This window comes from Rhipicephalus microplus, unplaced genomic scaffold, assembly GCF_043290135.1.
Source record: "Rhipicephalus microplus isolate Deutch F79 unplaced genomic scaffold, USDA_Rmic scaffold_578, whole genome shotgun sequence".
NCBI lineage: Eukaryota > Metazoa > Arthropoda > Arachnida > Ixodida > Ixodidae > Rhipicephalus > Rhipicephalus microplus.
The window spans coordinates 39,532-45,199 of record NW_027465137.1 but is presented as its reverse complement, the minus strand read 5'-3'; the positions used below and the strand labels follow the sequence as shown (position 1 = coordinate 45,199).

The 5,668-nt window shown below is 58.6% G+C and overlaps 2 non-coding genes across 2 annotated transcripts; both read right to left on the bottom strand.

Annotated features, from left to right (window-relative positions):
* Window positions 1-1,056: 1,056 nt before the first annotated feature.
* On the bottom strand, window positions 1,057-1,209 carry LOC142795189 (5.8S ribosomal RNA). The gene has a single exon (XR_012892836.1). It is a non-coding gene; the product is annotated as a 5.8S ribosomal RNA (ribosomal RNA).
* Window positions 1,210-2,928: 1,719 nt separating this feature from the next.
* Window positions 2,929-4,743, bottom strand: LOC142795190 (small subunit ribosomal RNA). The gene has a single exon (XR_012892837.1). It is a non-coding gene; the product is annotated as a small subunit ribosomal RNA (ribosomal RNA).
* Between the last annotated feature and the right edge of the window lie 925 nt (window positions 4,744-5,668).

Genomic DNA, 5,668 nt, shown 5'->3' with positions numbered 1-5,668 from the left:
GGCTGGCAATCGGCTTCCCCGCTGCACGCGTGCGGCGCACAACCGGTGTGACGTGGAAGTGACGGGACACGTTCGTAAACCCATCGCGAACCGAGTACGACGCCCTACCAAGTGCGCCCGCAACCCTGTACAGGGTCACATCTTCACAAGGCTGGCAAGCGGCATTCCGCTGCGCGCGTGCGTCGTCCGAGCAGTTGCGTGATAAACGACCGTGTCGAAAGCCCAAACACCGCCGAGGCCAGTCGCCGCCGCCGCAAGGGCAGCCACGCAGCCTGGCGAGAGGCATCGTCTCGTGTAGCGTCGCCCCCGCCCCAACTGGAGTGGCCCAGTTTTTTGAACGGGACGGGAACTGCGAAGCACTTAGACCGACGGCGGACTACGACGAGAACGCCTTAAGCTTCGCCAACGTTTCGCCAACTCGTGCGGGAGACTTTTTCCGCTTCGCGGCAAGTCGTCGCGCCGTGCTCTCCGCATCAACCGCGTACGCAGCGAACCGCAAACGTCGGGCGCAGCCTCCTCACCTCCCTGCGCTTTGCGCGCGAACGTTCCCTGTTCGCGCGGCAAAGCCTGGAGGAGGCACGGCCCCGCAGCGTGTTCGAGCGCCCGGTCTACGGGACACCCTGCTTACTTCGAGGGCAACAAGCGCAACGCAAGGCTGCGATCTCGCGCACTTTGCGCACGGCTGGAGAAGCTTTGCTGGCCGGCTTTCGCTCCTCGTGTTTACCGTGCGTTAAAGTTGCGCGTCCGTGGCTCTCGCAGCTCTTGCGCGCCCGGTCGCAGAGAGGAGTACGCAACCTCGACCGCACTTTCCCTGCAGGCTTCCTTCCGACTCGAAGTCCTGCGGCGGTCTCAACGAGGTGCCACATCCTCAATGCAGTCGGTCGCCCCCGTTTCGGTTGGGCTCTGGCACGACGGTCGCCACCGTCTCGCCCTTGAGTGGCCGCTGTTGGCGCTCGCTGTGAGGTGTTCAGCGTGCTGTCCGTGTTGCCGACGCGGTCAAAACGAGTCGACGGCTCACGTTCCCTTGTGCGCCGAAGGCTCTCTTGATATGTGATCCGACCCTCAGACAGACGAAGCCAAGGGAAGACCCAAGGCCGCAATGTGCGTTCAAAGAATCAGTGCTCAGTGTGTCCTGCAATTCACACCAAGTCTCGCAGCTGGCTGCGTTCTTCATCGACCCGAGAACCGAGTGATCCACCGCTTAGAGTCGTGAAAAAGTGTTTGTTCAATTCCGTACAGTCAAAACCAAACGTTTCTGGCACTCGGCCAAACAGTGGCCAAGAAGGGCGCTTTTCAGCGCACGCTTGGACTCCAAAACTCTGCCGCGCCTTTTTCGGCTGCCGCAAATCGAGCAAACGGTGTGTTTCGGACGGCGTTTCGCTTCCGCTACTTGCGAGTGCTTTCGTGGTCCACCCCTCTATAAATACTCGGGAGGCGTCGAAGCCGGTTCTCCAAGCCGGACCCGTAGGTATCGTTGTGTGCTCGCTCTCATTGGCCCGCCTAACCAGAAAATGCCTGCGGTACACCCATTTGGATAAGAGTGCACGCAGATGCGGGCCTCGACGGCTACACATTTCCTCGGGCGGCCGCCTCCCGGCCTCCGTGGAGCGCGGGATGCACGGTCCCATCGACAAGCCTCTCCCGTTTTTACCGTGGCGTCGCGGTTCACCACGGCGGGCGGGTCGGTCTCCTCCGCATAAAAAGGGGGACCCCCGCTTTTTGTTCCACGAAATCGCACAAGCTTTTTTCGCATCCACGGTTTGCCACCGCACACCAAAATGCCGATCCGGCTGCCTACTTTAGCCAACAGGTGGAGCCAGGCGCGCCGTACTTGCGCGGCACTTCCCACGTCCACCGAAGTCGGTGCCAAGGACCACTTTCGGCGCCGGAGCCGCGTACGAGCCTACTCGAGGCGGAAGAACGAAGCCAGCAAGGGCCTGGCCGCAAGTGCGTTCAATTGTCGGGACGTCCAAGTCCCTCGTTCTTCCGTGCTTCCTCTTTCGGCAAGTCGTTGCGGCACCTTCCCAAAGCGCGCAGACCCGCTAATCGCGACGAGCGCGACGTGGCCGTGCCGCCTTTCCCTCGGCAGCAAGCAAAACGCCTGGCAACGTCGACGCTCCCCTAACCGCGATCTCGCACCGTGTTTCGTGTGGCGAATTCAAAAGCCGGCCGGCGCTGCTGCAACCATTACGGTCGGTACGCATACGCCGCGGAGGGCGGGACGGTCATCGGAGCGTGCGGTTCCTCCATCGAGTACTGCGCACCTCGGCCGTCGCATCGCCGTGCCATGACCGGCCGCGCGTCAACGCGAACCGGTGCCAGCGAGATCCCTCGCCTGCAAGAACCGACCGGCAGCCTCCGTCACCCGAGGACGCGGAGGCGCTTGCCGCGGACGGCGGGACGGTATGCACTGGTGCACAGCGGACCCGTCACATCGCCAGTTCCTTGACCGACCGCCGACGCTTGTGCCGTTCCTCTCGTACTTGGCAGTCGCCGCGCGATTGTCGGGTCTCGTTCTTGCACGCTCGAACGGTCGGGAGGGCACTCGGCTGGCGTTTCGGGAACGCGCAGCCTCGCCTTCTACCGACGTAACCACGACTCGCCGTTCGCGCTCCGCCGCTCCTGTTTACAGTACTAGGCGGTCCCGCAGCGGTCGGGTCGCGCATTTCGAGCGCTTCGAGCCACGGTGCAGTGGCGGGTCGAAAGCCGACCTATGAGTGCGTTGCGCCGTTTGTACCCGCGTCCGCCACCTGGCCGACCGTCCAAGGTCGCGGTGTTGGCGTCCGCTGGGCGCAACAATTTGTCACGGGGTGCCGCTCCACATTCAGGCAGCCCCGTGGGGAAAAGCCGACCCCGCGTCCAAACGGGGTCAGCGGCAGAAAGTGTCGGGCGCAGACGCAGCTGAGGCGCTCACCCTTCACAATCCGTTAATGATCCTTCCGCAGGTTCACCTACGGAAACCTTGTTACGACTTTTACTTCCTCTAAATGATCAAGTTTGGTCATCTTTCCAACAGACCGGCGCAACCGAAAGGCCGCGCCGGACATCGGTCCGAAGACCTCACTAAATCATTCAATCGGTAGTAGCGACGGGCGGTGTGTACAAAGGGCAGGGACGTAATCAACGCGAGCTTATGACTCGCGCTTACTGGGAATTCCTCGTTCAAGGGGAACAATTGCAAGCCCCTATCCCAATCACGAAAGAAGTTCCACGGGTTACCCAGTCTTTTCAGACAGGGATAAAGACACGCTGCTTCCTTCAGTGTAGCGCGCGTGCGGCCCCGGACATCTAAGGGCATCACAGACCTGTTATTGCTCTGTTTCGTGCGGCTAGGAGCCGCTTGTCCCTCTAAGAAGGTTGTAAGGTGCTGGGAACCCCGCACCTATTTAATAGGCTAGAGTCTCGTTCGTTATCGGAATTAACCAGACAAATCGCTCCACCAACTAAGAACGGCCATGCACCACCATCCACCGAATCAAGAAAGAGCTCTCAATCTGTCAATCCTCCCAGTGTCCGGGCCGGGTAAGTTTTCCCGTGTTGAGTCAAATTAAGCCGCAGGCTCCACTCCTGGTGGTGCCCTTCCGTCAATTCCTTTAAGTTTCAGCTTTGCAACCATACTTCCCCCGGAACCCAAATACTTTGGTTTCCCGGAAGCTGCCCGCCGAGTCATTTGAGTAACTCAGGCGGATCGCTGGTTGGCATCGTTTATGGTCAGAACTAGGGCGGTATCTGATCGCCTTCGAACCTCTGACTTTCGTTCTTGATCAATGAAAACATTCTTGGCAAATGCTTTCGCAGTAGTTCGTCTTGCGACGGTCCAAGAATTTCACCTCTAGCGCCGCAATACGAATGCCCCCGTCCGTCCCTCTTAATCATTACCTCGTATTCCAAAAACCAACAGAACAGAAACGAGGTCTTGTTCTATTATTCCATGCAAGTTTATTCAGGCGACTCGCCTGCGTTGAGCACTCTAATTTTTTCAAAGTAAAAGCACCGGCCATCTCGAGGCACACAATGAAGTGCACCAAGAAAGAACCGGCATGATGTTCAGTCCGAGCCGTCGCATCGGGTAGATGCACTACTCGTCTGGAACTGAGATCCAACTACGAGCTTTTTAACCGCAGCAGCTTTAGTATACGCTATTGGAGCTGGAATTACCGCGGCTGCTGGCACCAGACTTGCCCTCCAATTGATCCTCGTTAAAGGATTTAGAGTGTACTCATTTCAATTACGGGGCCTCAAAAGAGTCCCGTATTGTTATTTTTCGTCACTACCTCCCCGTGCCGGGAGTGGGTAATTTGCGCGCCTGCTGCCTTCCTTGGATGTGGTAGCCGTTTCTCAGGCTCCCTCTCCGGAATCGAACCCTGATTCTCCGTTACCCGTAACAACCATGGTAAGCAAGTAACCTACCATCGAAAGTTGATAAGGCAGACACTTGAAAGAAACGTCGCCGGCTCGTGGCCATGCGATCAGCACAAAGTTATCCAGAGTCACCACACAATACGGGCCGAAACCCGATCGATCTTGGTCTAATAAAAGCACCCGTTACCCAAAGGGCTCCAGGCTCACTGCATGTATTAGCTCTAGAATTGCCACAGTTATCCAAGTAGGAAGAAACGATCTAAGGAACCATAACTGATTTAATGAGCCATTCGCGGTTTCGCCTTATTTCGGCATGTACTTAGACATGCATGGCTTAATCTTTGAGACAAGCATATGATTACTGGCAGGATCAACCAGGTAATCGTTCGACTGCGCGTCCGTCCTCGCCCTCGGCGGGCCGGACGCAGTCTGTGTGCGGCGGAGGCCACCTTCAGGCGCCCCAACACGCTTATTTTGCACTCCGAGATGACGGCGTTCGAGCTCGCTACGGCACAACCTTCCCGAAAGACGAGTGGGAGCCGTGCGGCAAGAAGCACGTTCATGCTCGCTCTTTTTCGTTGCATCGACTCGGTCGCGCCGTGCGGGTTGCCCAAGCCCGCTGCACTGTCGGTGGACCGGCCGGAACTAGCAACGGAGCCGAGACTGCAAAGCCGCCAGACGACGGGTCACGCCCGCGTCTTCGGCGCTTTCGCATCTGAATCGCCCGAGGACGACACGGAACACACCTCGATATCGTGGTAAAACGGCACCGTCCGACAACCAGCCCCTAACGCATCAAGCGGATGAGGCTGCAGACGACTGCCGTGGATTCCCCTGGAGCAGACCCGAGGACACGCTTGACGAGGCCGAAGCCCGCCGCATATCAGACACCCGGTCGCTTTCGCGTACGCCGCTCACGAGAACCCCCACATAATAGCAGCGATAAGTACCCAGACCTCCTTGGGCCCTAATACGAGCGTACTCGAGAAAATTTCACCGCGGGTGTGCCCCGAAACGTGTGGCATGTTGAGCGTGCCACAAGTCTACGTCGCTCTCAAACCCGCCGAGGTCGTAGAATTTGCGACCCTACTCACGAAATTCCCACCGAGGATACGGCCGCAAACGTACCGCACCTTGGGTAGGCCACGAGTTTGTGCAACACTACGCTGACGGCACAGCACCGAGGTCGTGCGCGCACGCACGGGAAAATTCCGCCGCGGTTTCTGCCGAAAACGTGAGGCACCACGACTCTCCGCAAGTTCGCGTCGACTGCGAAAGACCGAAGTCGTGAACGACGTGTCCGCTA